The following is a 20945-nucleotide window of genomic DNA, read 5'->3' as shown; positions in this document are numbered from 1 at the left end:
GACAGGCAGTCAGTCAGTCAGACTGCTCTTTACCTGAGGGTGATTTCAGGCTCTGTTGCATACTGCATATGTAGCTGACTTGTTATGGCAGCAGTGACAACAAGCTGAATGATGGGACAGCAACATGGAGGCTGCTGTCCTGATCAGTGGAGAGAAAGCATGGAGCACGCAGGCTGTGCACACAGTGGAGGCAGTGTTTCTTTGACAGAAAAACAACACAAGTACGCTGCAAAGTGAGACTATTGCTACAAAGGCAATGCCAATTAGCGGTGCTGCTATAAAGGAGGCATGGCTTTCAGTGCTTTGAGCTTACTCAGCTCCAAAGAGGCCAAACTGGAGCATCAAAAAAAGAAAAAAAGCTTATGTGTTAGACATGTCAAGGTGAACAGTCTGGAAAAACTAGAGAAAAATATCCGAACGCAGAAGAAACTTGCAAAGAGGGACAAGCTAACGACCAGGGAGAATCCACAGTTCACTGTGGGTGGACAAATGCAGCTGATATGATCCTCCTCTGCTAAAGTCTCTGAAATTGATTTTTCATGGCTCTGCGTTGGAGACAGCTGCGCCACAGGCATTATGCACTCGGGCTGTCCATCTGTCTGTCATCTGTCCGTCCTATGCGATGGTTTAGTAACACACTGAATTTATATAAATTTCCCACAAACTTTCACTTAAATTGGTGGTCAAAGGTCAAAGATCACCATGACCTCATGTCCTTGTGAACTTGATATATCAGAAACACTCAGAGGGAATTTGGCACATATATTGACTTGGACTCAAGGATGACTCAATTAGAATTTGGAGGTCAAAGGTCAAAGGTCAGCATCACCATGAGCTCACAAAATACATTTTATTCTGGCCATAACTCAAGAATTCATGTGGTAATTATGACACAATTTAACACAAGTGTCCAATATGTTAAAATGATGAAGTGATGACATTTTATATCCAAGGGGTCAGAGGTCAACTTCACTGTTCATAATGTTTGGCAAAAAAAACACTTCTGGTCATTGTTAGATGCTGTAACTGAGGAAAAGGAACTTGACTGGTTGGGGGAGTTTTTGACTGTGATGGAGGCTTATTGATGCCCAAACACTTCACACTAATCAGTGTGAAAGTCCTGATTTAAGAATGAACAGAAGCACAGATGTTTTGTTTCAGTTCTAAAGTTCGTGATTCCTTGGGTCACCTGAGACGCTGACCATGAACCACAACATTCCCTGTCCAGGTTCAGCTGGGGACCTTTGCTTGTCATTCCTCATCTCTCTCTGACTTTGTTTCCTGGCACAAACTGCCACAAAAATCTATTTCTTCTGACTGTTTTGCTGCCCCCATGACCTTTAGTACCTGATTATTTTACTGTTATCTCTGTCGAAAAAACATGAAACCTGATGGAACACACTGTGAAGTATCCTTATCCATTCTGATAAGGAGGACATTTTCCAGTGTGACGTGACAATTCCAGGTCAAATCCAATGGATTTTACAAGAAGCTATATCTATCACTGTATCACTATCACTGCAAATCTTTTTTTTCAATTTCATAATATAAGAGCATTCATGTGTCTTCTTTCCTCCAACTTTTATACCCTGGTCTTCAAGGTTACCATGCATTCAGCTGTATTTTAATCGATCCGCCTCCATCCTTCCATCCAGCTAAGGTCACTTATGAACTCTATCCCCAGACCACACAGTCCAATCCATTAGCCCGTGGTAGAAACTAAACAAGCAGCTGTGATTGCAGAAAAAGGCAGCAAGAGAATAAGATGAGAGGGAGGGGATCAGACAGAGGTAGAGAGAGGAAAGCATGGAGAATCCATTCAGCATCCCATCACTTTGAGATGTTCCCCTTGTGCAGAGCGTTCAAAGCATCGTGGAGGCAGCAAGAGAAGAGATCTCACAGGAATTCTCCTTACATTCTGTCTGTCTCACACTCTGTCTCATCTGTTTCATCTCGGCCTCCCCCCCCCCCCCCCCCCCCCCTTTGCTCCCTGCTCCCTTTTTCTCCTTTTCTATATTTGTCTTTGACAGAGTCTTTGCTATGTCTGTTCTGCTGAGGTTTGCGGCGCCACGAGACAGAATGACAAAGAGGAGTCAGAGTCTGCAGATGCTGCATTCAGCTGAGGCACTGTCAAAAGAGTTTGCCCCCCCCCCCCCCCCCCCCAAAAAAAAATGCTGTTTTCCCTGCCGATTACCTCTGAATTTGTTTCAGAAGAAGTGTATTTAATGGGCTTAAAACTCACAAAAGCATTCTCTAAATGCAAACCTCTGAATGTGCAAGATGTTCGAGATGTACACTTATGAAGAGAATCGAGGTGAAAACAATGATCCCTTAATGATTTTGGGTAAAAACAGCCATGAAGAAAGATGTAAATAGAGTTCTACTGATGAGTAAAATAAGGATTTGAGTTTTGAGGCAGCTGCCAGTGCTGTTATTTTCATCGTGACTCTTCATAGCAACAGCTACATTTGATCCGTATTTGAAGATGTTTCTACCTTTTGTAGTGCCAACAACGACCATGTGGGGAGCCAGACCCCGAGAGCAGCATGAGGCTGGATTACTGAGGCAGAGTCACATCAACTGACTCAATATAAAGGTCCGTCGCAAACAAAAAAAAAGAAAGCGTCAAACTCTCTGTTTGCTGTCGGTGCTGAGATATGTTATGCATTAAATGCCTAAGGAGCAAAATAATCATTCCTACTGGCGAGCACGTCACATCACAGAGTGGAAAGACTGACTGAAGTTAAAGGCGATATGGTAAGTGACTGTAATCTAATGTGCTTTTTGTCAGATTCAGTAAATATCTCATCATCACCACCAGCTGTCTGTTCTGTGCGAGCTGTTAAAAAAAAATCTGGTGTTCCTGCACGGTTCTGACTCTGCAAACTGGAAATAAACAAAGTGGCTCGGACCAAAGACCACGCAGGACTGTTCCTGCTAATCAGCAACAGGGGACGTTAGTGCTCGTGCAGAGAACGAGGGGAAGAGGAAGAGGGGAGATGCGGGAAAGGGAGCAGTGGGAGCGAGCGACAGTAAAGCTGGAACTGCTAACAGATTTCAGGATTACCAGGGGAAGGAGAAGGACCGTTTTACCCTTCTGCTGTTGCCAAGCCGTATGAGTTTTGAATTGGACTGATTGGGACTGCAGACAAGCAGAAAAACCCAAGTTTGCTAGCACAGTGGACTTATTTGGTTAGATACATATTTTGAAATGCTATTCCAGGGGACATAATCTTCCTTGTTAGCTTAGCTACAAACCCACAGACCTCTCTTCTGTCACGCTCTCTCAGGCGCTGTGGATTCCATGGATTAAACACTTGGATTTGCTGTTTAATTCAAACTGTTTTTCTAGAATCGCTTACTCCAAAGGTGTCAGGATAAATATTCAGTTTTCATTATTTCTTTTAATATGCTATTGCTCTAGAAGAGAAAAATCTAGGTATTTGCAAAGTGTAGTTTAATAGTGGTTCCCAGTTACTGAGTCAGTGCATGGTTAGTTTGTGTGGAATGTGCAAAACAAGTTTCATCTTCTCTTATTTTGAATTACAAATCAGCGTGTAGGGGTGCAAAGACTACATGCAAGTAGCCCTCCAATGATAGCTGACTCTACCTGTCATTTGGTCTCCACCTTACACATCGTAGCAAGATCCTTGCTGGTAGTGTAGAGGAGGAGAAGCTATGATGCTCGACAGCACAGCCAACACTGGCCTTAAAACCAAGTCTGAAAACCAGCCTCTCCTCTCTTTATTCAGCTGCTGTTTCATTAACCTCTTCCTACACTCAGTCTTTTCCTTCCACAGTCCAAGGACATGTATGTCAGGAGAAATGGAAACTGAACTGACTGCAGGTGTGAATATGGTTAACCGCCTATAATGTGCAATAAACTAGTGACCTTGCCTCTCGCTCTGAGAGTGCTGGGATAAACTCCAGCCCCCCTGCAACCCTGGGGGGTTGAAGTGGATGTGACAATGAATGGGTGAAAATGAAAGTGAATGGGGGTTAAATTAGCCTTTGTGTGGAGCCTGACTTAAAGACTGAGGAAAAATGTGGAAAATAAATAAAGCTGCAACTGCTGAGCACCAATAGTTTGAAGGGCAGATTCACTGAAATTACGGAAACGTGCTCTCACTTAGGCGTCATCTAGCAGGACTGAGCCATCAAAAAGGTTTGATTTTGTGTGTCCAGGTTTTGAGATTGTCTCAATTCTGCCTCTAACCCAACACAATCAAGGTGAATGGATTTTTTTTTGTGATTCTTGCAGCATAGAAAATGACTTATTATATGAAACATAAGGGAAATGTAGCCTCTTTTTCCACACAGCGAAATGCAACTAAGAACGTACAATAGTGAATCTTGAGGCACCTCGGCACTCACTTTGGGATCATTGTTCTGTAGCGGGGGTTTTCATACTGTGAAGCAGGACAGAGAGCTGCAGGGGAGAGATGTGAGGCAGAGATACTGTGTTGAGGTGAAAGGGTCTAAAAAAACAACAGGAAATTAGATATCATAGATTGATCCAATGATTTGGCCTTTTTATTGACACGGTCAGCGGCTGGAGCTGCAGCACTGCCTGTGACACACAGCTTCTAAAATCAGTTTAAAACCCTTTGTACTCTTTCTCAGAGTCACAGCTTAGTCAAATCTGGACACACAGAAATGATACAACTATATTAAAATTTAGTTAGACTTCCACTTCCACTTCCTGGTGATATCGTAAATAAACATTCATAATTTTTCCTCAGTATCACAGTAATCCAGTGAGAGTTGTCTGTACATCCATGGCGACACTGCAAACAGGAGCTGATCACAGCTGATTCAGGTACTTTTAATGGAGACAATTCAACATAATGTAAACAAATGTTGGCTAGAAAATACAGGACTCCGCAGCGCATCTCACAACCCCCAAAGCATTCTGGGAACGCCAGTTCCATTAGGGCATGTTTTTCTTTCAAACTGAACTAATTAAAAAAATAATAATAATAATAGGGGTGAAAAATCTATTCGTATTCACTTCTTTCATGTTGCACTATAAATACTGTTTTGTACATGGAGCTGGGGTTATAATTTTCTCCATTTTGAAAAACCCCTGCACTTTGGAGTAAATGTGTCATTCACGCTATAAGTGGTGTTTCACAGCTCTAATCACACAATTACAGCACATGCAAGTGAAAGACTGACTGGCCCCAATAACAGGTGTGCTGCTTTAATAACGTGCTCCTCAGCTGAAACTGATGAAACCCCTGTGCTGCCTGGAAGTAACTGTAATGTGGATGCATCTTTCTAGGCTGGATGAATAAAAATGCACCTCCCTGAGGCTGAGAGCGGCTGCAGCAAAGACACAGCTCTGCAGGGCTGGAAATGCAAAGCAACACCCCACGTCCTTGGGGAAAAAAAAATCACTCAGATGGAGAAACACTGAGAAGATTGGTTTCACGCTGGGATGTGATGCCCCCACTCACACACACACACACACACACACACAGGGTTGGGGGAGAGAGGAACAGACTGATGTTGTTGGTGTCCGGGCCCCAACTTTTCCCATAAGATCATGGGAAAGACGGTTTCTGTGGATCTGCATAACAGGATGCTAATTTACCATGACAACTGTGACTGTGGCAACAGCGGAGGATGAATGGAGGGAAGGAGGTGTGTGTTTGGGGGGGAGGTGTTGTGGGAGGTTGGAAGTAAGAGAGAAAACTGAGGAAAGGTCGTGGTGTTAGCTTCCTCTCGCACATGACAAGCAGACGGGGAGAAAACACACACACACACACACACACGCACAAAATCCACTGTCCCACTGTGATAGCATCGTACTTGTGGATTAAGTCCAGTCATTCTGGAGCTCGGCCTCTCTCTGCTTTCTAGACTGCAGCTCATTTGAAGTCGTCCATGCTCAGCTCAGCTGGAATCCTTTACATTCCTCCCTCTCAGTGGCATCTCCTCTCTTTCTCCCTTGTGTGCCACAGTTATTTCCACTCACCCAGCCACCGTGGCTGAAACATGACAGGGCCGCCGCACCACACTGGAGGCTAAAACTGACTCACTGATTCGGCGGACAGAACTGATACGTTCTGTTTTGGCCTCTCTACACACACAGCAGAGCTGCTCGCTATCAGCGTTTTTACATCACGATAATGATGAGATTAACAATGTAATTGCCCCCGAATGACAATATAAAGGTAATTAATAAACATCTGATAGACCTCAAGCAGTCATGGGTGTTGCTGAACATTTAATAGGTTGTATAATGCTCTTGAATTGCTGGAATGAAGTATATGGTCCAGCCAGATGCTAAGTTTTGACCTCTAGGTATATGGCTGGGCTGCATATGATCAATGTGTAAAACTACAGACCTGGTTCAAAACTGTTTTGGATATGTTGCAAACAACTGACTTCACCGCATCGTATTAGCATTCAGCCAAGTGTCAGCTGGTTTCAGCCCATTATCTGTTTGCTTCTCTGTGCTCACATTCACAGTATTTTAATACAGCTGACTTCCCAATAAAGCTGCTCTCATCTGGCTGTTCTTCTGTTTCTGTTGTCGAAGTCTGAAGTAGTGACCAGTCCGACTCTTTGTCGCGTGCGCAGAAGCCCGGCTGCAAGTGATTTCGCTCATCTGCTGCTCTTTAATCACAGGTAGAGCTGATCTTTATAATAACCTCATGAATTCATAACGTGGAGCTTTTCACGTGTTCCTGGATGAGCAGGGAGTCGTATCTTCTGCAGCAATTAAGTTAAAAGGATCATCGCCTTGAGTGATGATCTGCGTGGAGGGGCTTCTCTCCTGCCTGTGTGTGTGTGTGTGTGTGTCTCTGCTCTTCTGTCTCACTCTCTGTATGGACACAGGTTCATTACTTATTTACAGAAGACCACCGTTGCGGTCCTCATTAACCCTGCTGGTGAGTCTCTCCTATGGAAGCTAAGGTTTGACCAGAAAGTTGCTAAATTTGTTGCTAAGTGCATTTTTGAAAAAAAGTCAAACTCTAGCAACAAATGTGCTGAGTTGGCAACATTGCAGGCTGTAAACGCCCCCTAATGGAAACTGTTGCGCTTAAATCATTTTGAAAGAGCAACAGCCAATTGGGGAAACTCCAACACTCGGCTGGAAGACCAACGGTGTAACTTCATGAATCATTACTCAGTCAATCGTGGCATTCAACTGACCAATGGTGTCACTTGATGTGTATATAATGTGTGATATGATGTGTCTGAGTCTGCGTTTGTGTGTGTGCATGTTTTCGATGTTTACATGTATGTGTGTTTTGTGATCCAGCTTTACTGGGTAGAGAGTGTGGCATGTGTTGTGAGACGGTGAAAAAAAAATACAGTGGAAGTTAAAGATATACCCTAAATATAATTGTGGGGAGAATTTAATTTAGTCCATTGGGTGTATACACTCTATATATCATATATTGCAGTTGTGTTGTCACATCCTCTTGGTTATATTTACATAAAGGCAGCTCATGGAAACACACTGATTTTAGACTCAAGAATATGCAGGACACAGACATGTCTGCACACAAATGATGTATAGAAATATTAGATTTACTGGTTGTTTTATTGCTGTGACATGATTCAGACTGCAACATGTCAGCTGTGTGTGTGTGTGTGTGTGTGTGTGTGTGTGTGTGTGTGTGTGTGTGTGTGTGTGCGCGCGCTCATGACTTCTATCTATCTCTCGTGTGATGCCGTGCAGTGTCTCATGATGTGTGGATGTAGTGTGAAGGGCTGCAGTCACACAGCTGAAACGCTTCACAGCTCTCTGACACTGACAAGACCTGCAAGCTATCTGTGTGTGTGTGTGTGTGTGTGTGTGTGTGTCGGGCTCAAGGTGCCCTTTTTGTCATTTAACTCAGTATGAGTCTCATGCCTGTTCACCTTATTGAATGCCTGCCACGTAATCCTCCATCTAAACTGGGACACCTCAGTGCTCAGACTGATGTCACTCTGCAAACAGAGCTGTCACCCAGGTTACAATATTAGGGCTTGAAATATTACAGATAAGAAAAAGTTTAGTTAAAGTTCCTCTCTAGCCATTCAAAGCACTTTGAATGGCATTAGATTAGTTTGAAAAGTGCTATATAAATAAAGTGATTGATTGATTGATAGATGTTTTAACTAATATTAGCTTAACCTGGTTTTCCCACATAAAAAGTGGGGGGAAAAAAACGAAAGCTGGAGTTAGATGCACATCTATTTATTTACTTCCTCACTAAAAAATCTGGATCAGGCCTTATGCCCCACCCACCACTGCTGCTTATACTAGGTAGACCAGTGAAACAGCAAAGCGTATCAAGATGGTTAGAGGAGGAAACATCGGAGAGACGTTGCCTCATCTTTGAGCCTCGGTCAGACTCAGACTCAGGAGTTTTTGAGGAGTTTATTGTGACTAAAATCGGCGACTAGAAGACGTATCAGTATCAGCAGTGGCTGACACAGTGTTAGTGGTTGTGCCAATGCAAACTCTCCCTCTCTGCACTGACAAGGTTTCAGGTTCATTTTGCCCACCCTGGTTGTCTAAATAATACTGTCATTGGTTCACTGCAGTTCTATGGTGCAAACTTACAACTGCTTATTTCACTTTGGACATATTAACAAGGCTAAATGCTTGATAGTCATCAGATGGGGTCTTAAATAATAAATTGATGAATACAAAATATGAACGACAGAGTAGAAGCCAGTGCTGCTGGTAAAAACCTGAGATTTTAATTAAAGGATCTTTTGAGACTGTTGTGAAAGGTTCAAAGGTTCAATGGTCGGCCGGTAGCTGCTATGGGGACAAATCCAGCCCTCCAGCACAAATCTTTGTATTCATTTGTGAGCCTTGTATTCATCTAAATAAAGATTTTAATGAATACAAGGCTCATGTAAATCCCAATAAATATAAGCATTAAACAGTTAATACTTTCTGCTCTGCAGTCTCGCAGTGAAACGCAGTAAATGCATCCACATAGGAATCGTTTTTTACCAAAGAAATATTAAAGGTGCTACATGTTAGTTTTCTCTGCCACTGAACGTGCTTTCTTTTGGCTGGAAGCAGGTGGTAGTGGTGATAGTGGATGCTTGCCAAGAGGTTAGCACACACCCTCTGTGCAGCACTACTTCTTCATCCTCTCATGCTGAACTAACAGCAGACCGGACGCAAGACGGGACGAGCTGGTTAGCAAAATAAAGTTAAAGTTGGAGACAGCTCTTGGTGAGTAAAGGAATGAAGTTTGATGCTGAACATCTTCTAGACTGGTAAGTAAACAGCTGTTAAAGCTAGCATTGGCTATGTAGCAAGAGCAAAAACTAACATATGGCACCTTTAAGGTACACTCTTGTAACCCAGAACAGTTTCTATTTGAGTACAAAATTACAATTGTCTCAGGAAGTTAATCACAAAAAATGAAAGGTACCTGGTTGAGTTTTCTTGTGAACAAATATTTTCACATTCAGTGTTAATTGTGTGTGTGTCCTGGCGTAGCAACGATGTGAAGTGCATTTCTCTCAACAAAGGTACTCAATACAACTCATGTAGCTCAGTCAAACAGACACACAGACCTTCATACACCCACGATACAAACAGAGAGCAGAGGAGGGAGATGGAGACAGTGACCAAACTGAGGGCCACCACAAACCAAACATCACATTCATCACATTTGGTGGCAATGTGGACCCACTGAACCATATAGGAACCATAGTGAACCAAACACAGATGGATTTTGCCAGGCTGAGGCCCAAACCAGCAGAAGGGCAACAATTTATAAATGTTTTCCTTTCTACTTCCACACTGTTTTAAAAAGGAAGGCTGAATTGCTGATTCTTTGCACACTTTCATAACAGAAATAGAGAGGAGGACGGATCAAAGTCCAAACCAAAGGTCTGAAATTCAGTTTAAATAAAGCAGCTTCTCCTGATTTAAAATGTCCTGCTGCTGCTATGGCTTGAAATGCACTTTTTAATCTTTTTATAATCATCTCCTACCCCAATTCTCCCATATTTTGCGTCATGATCAGGGTTTGTGCGCACTGGTGCGTGAACACACCCTCCCCCCAATATCACACTCATCCGCCTCCCAGATTAGGTCAAATGTGTACCGCATAAAACCCAGGAGAGGATTACTATCGGGCATCGTGCAGGGCCCGCAACCTCAGAGCTTTCCCTGAGAAAAGGCCCCAGCACTGCTCAATATTACACCAGGGGGAGCTTAACTCTGTGTGTGCATGTGTGTGTGTTCCTCCCTGGAAGATACAGCCTGAAGTGCCCAAAGAACTTGCTCATTAATCATAGACACACACACACACACACACGCCTTCTCCTGATCAGGAGTTAGAAAGAGCACTGTCTTCATATTAAAGCCATCTATCTTCACTAACCTCTGATTTCATTGAGGATCTTTACGGAGAAACACGTTGCTCTTCTGGTTCTAATCTGACTCCAGAGCAGAGGGAGGAGGCAGGTCGAGCAGCAGGGAGGGTTTTCTACTGACAGGGAGACTGATCAGTGTCACACACACACACACACACACACACACACACACATACACACACACACACACACACACACACACACACACACACCTGTACCTCTACCTCTGTGAGGACACTCGTTCACATAATGCGATCCCTAGCCCAGGGGTGTTCAATTAAAATTCAAAGAGGTCTGACAAAATTTTTTACTCAAGCAAAGGTCTGGAACATTGGTCGGGGGGTGGGGTGGGGGGACACAGGATAATAATGCATAATAAAATATTAAAATAACAATCAAATATATACATATTCTCTATATAATATATTCTCTATATAATAATAACTACATGTTTTTTTAAAGCAGTTCAACGATAACAGCAGCTGTAATAAGTAATACGTAACTGAGGGCTTTTTAAAAATTATAATTAAGTGTTTAATTTTACAAAATGATATAAAGAGTGTAGCCATTTTTCTTCTTTGTAGTTAATTCCAACAGTCTCAACCATTTTTATAATCAACAATCTAAACCTCCTGAACAGCTTTAAAACTCCTCTTCTCCGCTTCTTTCCCTCCTCTATCCCACTTCTCCTACGTATTCCCATCTCTCCTGTGTGTGTATCTCACTCACTGACTGAGTGGGGTCACGTGACCAGTGTCATAAAGGCTAGAAAAGTTGTGTTAAAATAGTCAAGATGTAATCATTCTCAATAATTTAAAGGTTATACGTCTGGGTCTGGACAGGACAGCGTCACAGTTACAGATCCAGACCGCAGTCCGCCCATGAGTGACCTCTGCCCTTCCCCCTTACCTTTGACCAGCATAACGAAACACCCCAGCCCCAACCCCAACTGTACCCCAACTTAACATGATTCTAACCCGAAAGCCAAGCCCTAACCCTCAAACAGCCTTTTACATTTGGGAGGACCCAATATGTCCCCACTCTGTACAGTCTAAGCCTCAAACTGGTCCTCACAGAGACAGAAGTACGGGTACACAGAGACATGCACTAAAAATAGCATGTATATCCATAACAGTCCGTTCACACTGCTCTTCAGCATCTGTTCACAACTCAGCTGATTGAGCTAAATTAACTGTCTGTCTGTTAACAACCTGAAACAAATGACAACGGCACAGGCAGATGTTGGATTTCAGAGGCTCAGCACGACGCTGCCTCCTTAAAGGAAGAGATCGTTATGAGAAATTGTCCTGCTGGTCAACTGACTCATTAAGCCCCAAAACAACTTTAAAGTCACTCAGGTGATTCCTAGTGTTAGTGTGAAGAGAGAGACTTCCACAGACTGTGTCACCACAGTGGAGAACAGGAAGCTGGTTGGTTTAATATTCACCAGCTGGACATGTTTTATTTACCCAATACAATTAGTCTTACTTGAAGTCAGTGTGAAGTTTGGTATAGATCAGCTGGTCTGTTCACATCCGTGACTCTGATCACAGAGAAATAAATGCACCAACGACCACTCAGACTAAATACAGGAGCCAGCTGTTTAAATGTGACCACAGCAGCTGAAAATATATTATTAAGATGATTTTGTCGCCATGTTTATATCACAGTTCTGTATACATGTAGTCAAAAACATCACAAAAATAACTTCCATGTCCTCTACCTCCAGTGTTTACCATGTTATTTAAGATTCTTAGCATGTTGACTTTTGATGGAGTTGCCATGGCGCTTCTGACAAAGTAGTGTCATGGCAACAGCTTCACATCCCCATCCCCCCTCATCTGCACTAACAATCTACTGTTTAGCTCCCTCATGCTACCATCTCCTGTCACTCCACACCTGCAGTTCTACACCTGGCCACCAGCCGTCCCCACAGACATCACCTGACCCACTCACCTGTCTGAAACCGTTTCTTCAGTCACAGTGTGCGGCCTGTTAGCACTCACTCTCTGCCACATCATCTGTCTCTGGAGGCTTTGCTCTGCTTGCCTGTGCCTGCTGATACGACCTCCTGACTGCTGCCTGCCCACGTTCGCCCTCTAGATTAGTCACGGTTAGGGTCGGGTCTGACAGCCTTCACGCTGAGCCTGTTTGTGGGTACCAAATCTGTAAACAGGTGGTGCTAATTGCTAATGTTGCTGCTGCAGTGATTTGTCGCCTCCCATCACCCACCACACTGGCTTTCTAGGAAAACAGGCAAAGCAGATCCCTGATTCAAAACTGCTCTTGAAGAGCTTCTGTTACATGTTGAGATGATGCTGAGATGAGAAAATACAAAACTTTTGCTGCAGAGTTAGAAATGAAGAACTGAAGTATATTATATACAAGTGCTTTTTTTAGAATCTGTCCCTTATCACTTCATGAGTAATGGGAGTGATTTGCCAAAAACTTGGTGGGTCCCTTTAAGATGAATAGCTTCTTTGATAGTGAGTGGGTGAGAGAAGTATTACAGCTTTAGTTCCAGCCGTAGGTTTTCAGTGAGTGGGCTGCTTTGAGGGGTTTCTGAACTCCAGCCAACTTATGTTTGGAGGTGTGACTGTGCTTCTGTGTTTCTGACCCCTTGTCTCCACCGGAATATAGATTTAAACATTTAATTTATAGCATGGTGACTACAACCATGGATTCTTTACAACCAAGCATTTTACAACACTCTTTAGTTTTTATATTGATTTACAACTTTCCAGTCAGTTGTTTCAACTTATTTTAGCACACTGTGAAAATTAACTCGCACTTGCTTGAGAAAGCTGATCCGAAGATCCACAATGAGGTCAGGCTAAATTTATCTGTATCTGTTTACACATCTGTTTGTCACAAAATGCTTTACAAGTCATTACAAGACCAGGAAAGACTAAGGAAGGTAAAGAATGTACCACTCTGGACAGAAACAGGAACTTTTAATGGATAACTCCTATGTATTACTACACCTTAGGTCTATTTATTGTGGTCTGGCAAACATTTTTATTATATAAGTTTTAACTGCCAGGGCAAGAAACACAAACCAACAGATTATCTAGATTATGGAGATTTGGAGATGGAACTGAAAGTGAAAGAAACAACCTCTCAATGTAAAAAAAAACAACAAAAAAAAAACCTATTCACACAGTCTTCAGGGATGTTCAGAGAGAAAGCAATGCCAATTTTCACCTCGCATTCTTCACACAAATTCGGCTGCAGGATCATTTGTCACCCCAAAAAGTCATTGTGTCGCTTGCACAGATGTTATCTGCAAGTTCAGCGGCAGCAGGCTGTGCATGTGTGGCAGCTCAGCCTCCGACCGATCTCATAACTCACCAGGAATTCCAACTCTTTCTGGTATTTTCCTCCATCTGTGCTCCTTTTTCTTCCGGTGTTTTCATTATCTCAACTCCAGCAGACATCTCTTCCCCTCAGTTTACACCACTGGTGTAAACTGTGTCTGTTTGTTTGGCTGGACAATATGGTGGAAAAATTAATTCTCTATTTTATTTTATTTTTTTAGTATGGGGATAATTCATGATTTTAATTACATGTTTTCGCTTCAAACTGTAGGAAGATTAAAATATGATTGAAATATTATAGCTATATATTTTATTAAAAATAATATATTCACATATATTATATCTGAAGACAGTGGAGATGATAGTGGACTTCAGGAAAAACCCAGCCCCACCCACCCCCATCACCCTGTGCGACTCCCCCGTGGCCACTGTGGAGCATTTTCGCTTCTTGGGAACCACCATTACACAGGACATTAAGTGGGAGCTGAACATCAGCTCCCTCATCAAGAAAGCTCAGCAGAGGATGTATTTCCTGAGGCAGTTGAAGAAGTTCAACCTACCAAGGACTATGATGGTGAACTTCCATCATTGAGTCCATCCTCACCTCCTCCATCACCATCTGGTACGCTGCTGCCACGGAGAAGGACAATAACAGACTGCAGCGTATCATCCACTCTGCTGAGAAGGTGATTGGCTGCAATCTTCCGTCCCTCCAGGACCTGTACGCCTCAAGGACTCTGAGGCGTGCAGGGAAGATTGTAGCTGACTCCTCCCACCCTGGACACAAACTCTTTGAGTCACTCCCCTCTGACAGGAGGCTGCGGTCCTTCAGGACCAAAACCTCTCGCCACAAAAACAGCTTCTTCCCATCTGCTATTAGCCTTATCAACAAGGCTAGAGAGCCCCACTGTTGCTGATCCCCCTGATCCTCAATTGCACCAATCACCAGAAAAAATTCCTTGTATGTGGAAACATACTTGGCAATAAAACCGATTCTGATTCTGATTCTGATTCTGATCATCTACAACAGGGGTCTCCTGATGACATTTATTTGCATATTATATCAAAGCATTCAAACTGATCTCCAAAAGAAATCAGATGAACGGGATAACTGAACAAATATCAATATCAAAACCAGAAGTCTCATTTTTCACCAAAAACATCTGAAACTCACATCAGTGCCAAAAATCTACATCATGATTCAGTCAAAGATGAACCCACAGACATGATAACACTACTGCAAATAAACCTCCATAAATCTGCTTAGAAATCAGAGGAAAAAGAAGCCACAGTACATCCAATGGTACATAACAAACAGTTATAGAGAAGCTACACTTTCCACATTGTAAACAAAGACGGGCTACAAAGGTGCTGAAGTTGAAGCCCACACCTTAACTCACTGTATCCATGGCAACATACAGTATTTCGTGTTTGTTGGAAAGGTTCAGTTTATATCTCATCTGTTATCCAGAAGAGCTGCTATCACAGTACGTCACCTCCAGCATATCATATGCAAACAAACTGACAGATAATGATTCGGTGTTGAACAGGGCTGGGTCTGTCTGAGTATTTGATTTAGTTCCATTTAAAGCAGATTTAATGAGTGAAGTTGTGTTGCTTAAATTTTGTACTATGCATCCATACAGACTATATTCTCTCAACCTTTGGGTGAGCCTCTCTAAAACAGGCAGTGAGCTACTGGTAGGTCACGAGCCATGTGTTGGACACCCCTGATCTACAACATAGTTAAGCAGGAAAAATAACTGCATCACTTGTAAGGATGTTATCATTACGCATATTTAAAAACACCAGCTACAGAAAATCACATAATCAGTCTTAGTAAATAAAAAAGATTCATCCATTTCTTTGTTGACATCAGCCTGAAAGCCTTAAGACAGGTGGCTAATTAGCATTAGCTACCCACCGGATAGTGACAGACTGAACAGCTTTTCCATTTTCATTCCTGTAGCTCCACCGCTCAAGATTATATCTCATTAACAAACACACCAAGTGCACTGATCAGAGTGCAGTCTTGTTTCAGTCCTGTGAACCGTGGCAGGTTTGGATATAGTGCAGCTTTTTATGTCACTTTTTATGTTTACAGAACTTTTGTGACTGAACACCTCTAATGTAACAAGCTACATCTTTCCACCCTCTGGAAACACGACATGTATGAGGTGCATCCAGTGTCGATTATAAAAACTCCCAGTCCCAGTCAACATTCTTCTCCGCGACTGAAGAAGTAGGCCCTATAGGTCTTGTAGATTTCTGGGGAGTTGGGTGGTCCGTGAGTTTTATTTTAATGGTTTAATCCTTGGACTGAAAAAGCTTGAGAAACACTGCTATAAACAGTAAATTCCTAGACATAAATATAAGAATCTGTGTCTGTATGCAATGCTGAGCCAGTCTGTAAACTGTCATGGATCCTTAAACAGACAGACAGGGTAACAGTTTTACTGGCTGCCTTCACCTGGGAGTTCATTTACACCATCACACTTCAAGCAAACGCCTCTGTGATTACATTTTATGGCACAACTACAAAAATAAGACTGTAAAAAAAATCAGCTACTTTAGAGTTACTATCTAAGGAATACAGGAAAACAGCAGTTTGTGTGTGAGTGTGTAAGGGGACAGTGCACTGTGGGAAAAATCATGCTGAGTAATGCATGGCCATTACAGCACAGAAAAGGTGCAAATGAGAACAAAGACATTAGTTAGGCAATGCTAGGAAAAGATCAAAAGATGGAGGGATGGAGCCAGAGAAGCGTCCTAATGAGTAACGAGAGAGCGGCAGAGACGGAGGGAGGAGGAAGTTCCTCCTCACCTCGTTTCTCTTCACGGCTTTAAAAACAAAACGCCTCTCACGTCTCCCTGATGTCCTCATTATTGCCTGTCTGCTCCTGAGCCAGCAGGAAATCTTCTCACATTTCAGAGAAATGTAGAGGTAGGTGTCAAGGAAAGCAGGGTAGGAGTTACGCAGCGTGTCGGAAAGGTGAGGAGGGACCGAGAGCAACGAGGCAAATAGAGGTGGAAGGAATGCAGGGGGAAAAGACTGCTGCATAATGCCTGTTTGGGGGGGGGGCAAAGACAGAAGACAGGAGGTTAGAGTTGAGAGAATTTTTAATGTGAAAAAGGCCTTTGTTCCTGCTGCCCGGAGTCATGTTTCATTACTTCCACCTGTTCCTCCAGTCAGGAACTTCTCTTGTGTCATCTCAAGTATCATTTAGTGAGTGGTGAGGGTGGTAATCATACAGTAGCTTCCCTGACTGTAACATAAAACTAAGGCAGGGAAGCAACTCAGCTGCCCATTCTCAAACCAGCCAGCCCTGTCTGTCTGCTTGTTTCCCACCTTCGCAGCCCCTCCTGGTGTGATTTTAAGGTGGTGCTACACAGTTTTGAACACTCGCATCACAAAATACAAACTGTTTTTCATGCCATGTGTACATCATACCTGCCAGCACTCCTGTTTTTCCCGGGAGTCTCCCATATTTCAAGGTAATCTCCTGATGCCCTCTGGTTTTGGTTGTTTCTCCCAGGGAAACTCTCCTAATGAGCACGGTCCTCAACCTTTATTATTAATATTCATCATACACGGATCCGTACGTTTTGCATATTTGTCTGACGTTATCAAAGTTGCCAGACTGTGTATGAAACACAAGCTTGACTCATAATTGACAAACACTATTTCAACCCATCTGTTACCACAACCTGGCAACCCACAACCTGATTCAGCTGCTCTCTGCACAGGCAGGCAGGACGCTTGACTGCAGAATTAATCAATTGTTATTAAATGAACAAGTTTAACAAAACTTGTTAATTTTATGTTTATGTAATGTTTATCTGATGATTAAGGCTAAAGTGATGTAATTTGAATTTTAAAATTTAAATGAATCTTGTTATGTGTTTATTATGTATATATGTTATGTAGGGCTGAAAGATATGCCAAAAAATCTTTTTTTTTTTTTGGCAGATATTGTGATATTGTGATGTGCATGTTCTTTTACATCTGGAGAATAAGATTTGTAGACCAGGGCATCTCTGTAGCACCGCAACATGTACGGTGCTAACAATGCACATTTTACCTTAATCAAAAAAAATTGCAACTGCTGCAATTTTGTGCAGCTCGTGCGATTTGGAAATTGCACTTGGCCATATTGCCATTTCAATTATATTTCAATTAATTGCACAGCCCTACTGTTATGTACATAATTTATTTATTTACTCTAAACCTCCAACCTGAAAAAAAAATTTAAATTGCTGCACTCCCCCAATGACCCCACAGTTTAGTTGAGACTAAGAATGATAACTTCTGCCAAAGATCAGCAAAGTGCTGGCAAATAATGCATGAATGTCACTGTAAGATTGCTGCAGTTATTCTGTAATTTTGTAGGTCTTAGTGGTAGTGTTGTACTAGCTGTGTTATATAGTAAGAGATTAACCTCTGCATACAACACAAGGTAAGTGCTAGACAGCTGGCTACTGCCCACCACACTTTATTCAAGCCCACACTCTCAAACTTTTGCTTTTAAAATCACCATTAATATTTACATTTTGACTAAAAAACCCAAACTCAGAATCCACGTAGTCTTCTTCGGTGTTTGATTGTTCATTTGGTTATGAAGGCAATGAGATGCAATTGAAAGCTCTGTGAAGAAGCTAGTAATTGCACCTTGAGTTAGTTTTTTTTTTTTTGTAAAACTACAATTCACAAGCTCAAGAATAAAAAAAACCATTCATACTCGATTTCATTACTGTTCCCCTGGTCGCAGTACTGAATTCAGTACGTTCAGGGTTTCGGTGGATGTGGTTTGAAGGAATTCTGGGAAATGGGGAAATAATATAACTGGACATATATCAGGGAAAACAATGAATTAAAACAAAATACAGGAAGTCTTGGATTTTAACTTGATGAAAAGTTGCTTTGATCATGGGCGTCACGGTTTCCTGTCTAAATTAATCTACACAAGTGGAGCTCAGAGGGATAAAAAAAAAAAAAACTTCAAATGTGGCTCCACAGTCTAATGAGGATCTATACAAGAGTTCATCACATCGAGAATCTTGGGAATCCAATGGCTGCTAATTAGCATCCAACTCAAATAGCTTCATTATGAGCAGTCACCATCATCTCACATTTAACACATTTATATGAGATGCATTACACAATTATACCTTGTAGGTGAGGGAGCAGACAAGGCCTCCCGCCAACTGTATTAGCATATTAATAGTATGCAGGCTATTTTGGGGCTCAGGCTATTACCCAGCCCTCATTAGTTCTTCTAGAGGCCTTTGAGACCACTGAGGCCACAGCATGCATGCATCAACACATATATATACACAGTGCAAATATATCCAAAACACTAACAGACAGGAATGTGAAGAATGCGTGGCACAGTGAAGCAAACTGAGCTCTTCTGCCAGAACAGGAGTTTCTCTGCACTCACTGGGATCATTTCCCTTTTTCAATATGTTAAATTATGGAAATTAAGCGCAATAGTGCATAAAACCTTTTCCACATTATTGCAATATCAGGTTTCCTTGCAGTGGTTGTTTTAATGTCTTTCACATTTACATTCGTAAGCCAAAGCATAAAATCTGTGCAGGAGTTTGTGGTTTTCATTGTTGTACAATTGTCTACTTGCAGCACATGTTGCATTTAAACTGTACTGTGTGAATAATTGCTACCAAACTGTGTGGCTGTGAAGCACCGGCTCAAATTGTGAGGGAAATCATTTACTCTCAACTGATAATGAAATGGTACATTTAGTTTCTTAATGAGATGAACACTCGGTTGCCTGTTTATTAGGTCCACTCAGATAAAATGAATGCAGTCCAATCCAGCAGTGCCATAATTAATCCTACCTTCAGAAAGGTTACAATGCTCGGTGTTCTGTTCATGTTGTGTTGGGGAGGTGTTGGTGAAATAATAGGGAGAAAAAGAAAGGCGGCAGCAGCAGCAGGCAGGACAGGCCTGCCAGTGTTGGGTGTGTTGGGTCTTTGCCGCCGTCTTCAATTACTTTTGTGTTGATTCAGTAAAAATCCAGACCATTCCTCCTGAACTTACTGAGGTCTTCATCAATGGATGATACACAACCAATTTTTTATTTCACAAATGTACAGGTGTACAGGAGACGACAGGCTCACTGAGATACTCCGATGTGTTTGGAATGGACACTGTGCTGTTGAAAGCGTCTTTTTCCTAACCTGTCAGTTAGGTTATTAATGCATCCTTTGATCAGAGGCTACATCCTGCTGCCTGTGAATCTGCTAAATCCCACCTACTGTATCTTTAAAGCCAGGCAATACAGCCTGCATGTCAAGCCCAAAGCTAGCAGAAGAAATGTGGAGCAGCACAACTGCTCAGTCATCTTGGAAACAGTCATGATGCTCTACACCCCAAGCAACTGCTCCTGTTAAAGCTAAATTTGATCAAAACAAACCTTTGACACAATCAGTTACAACAATCCCCACAGAAATCAGTGTGGAGGCAACCACCGTCACTTCCAATGTCGCATCCCAGGTGCCCCAGGTCCACTCCTCCTCAGCTTAAACATAAGTGATCTCTCTTCAGCACGCTCCAAGGCCTCAAAACAGGTGTGTATGCTCAGTATATGTTAAAGAATATCTCCTAAAGATGCCATTCGTTATAAAGAATCAGTGGTGGAGAGGGAGACTTAGACAGTGATAGTAAAATGTATACAGTGTCCGACAGGCAGAAGGAGATAAATCCTTGAGAGCAGCAGTACATACACTCGGCCTCCCCTGTTGCTAATTAGCCACGTCTGGGAGGAACGTGGAGCAGATGCTCCACTGAGCTGAGAAAACAAATACGGTCCTTCTCAAATACCCCTCTCCCACTCCTTTATCTCCATTTTCATCGCACTTCGTTTCTCTGAGTGAACAATCACACACTCAGCACAAGGCAAAATAAAGAGGCAAAACACATTTATTCACACCGAGCATCCACACACACACACACACACACACACACACACACACAAAGGAGATGATTAAGATTTAACGAAGCTGGAGTTTCTTTGTCTTCCTGCCTGACCAGGTGTTTGCAGGCAGTGTCACAGCACAGCCATCTAATATTGATAGAGGCAACTGTAGACAGTACTGCTACCTAACCACTCTGCCATCTGCAGGGATGACAATAAAAGAACACAAATCGCATTACACCACATTAATTACAGCCAGATTTAGTTCTGTGGCATTTTCAGTAGCCTTTTTAATACTGATACTAAAAGTGAAGAGGAAGATAGGGACAGAAGAAAGAGA

The 20945-nt window shown here is 42.4% G+C and overlaps 1 protein-coding gene across 1 annotated transcript in view; it reads right to left on the bottom strand.

Moving 5' to 3' along the window:
• tmtc1 (transmembrane O-mannosyltransferase targeting cadherins 1) overlaps positions 1 to 20945 on the bottom strand; it is a 147079-nt gene that overhangs the window by 62013 nt on the left and 64121 nt on the right. The gene's annotated exons all lie outside the window — the stretch shown is intronic.

This window comes from Trachinotus anak, unplaced genomic scaffold (genome assembly GCF_046630095.1).
Source record: "Trachinotus anak isolate AG129_WGS33_773 ecotype Australia unplaced genomic scaffold, CSIRO_AGI_Tana_v1 ptg000018l, whole genome shotgun sequence".
Classification (NCBI taxonomy): Eukaryota; Metazoa; Chordata; class Actinopteri; order Carangiformes; family Carangidae; genus Trachinotus; species Trachinotus anak.
This window is presented reverse-complemented; position numbering and strand designations above follow the sequence as displayed.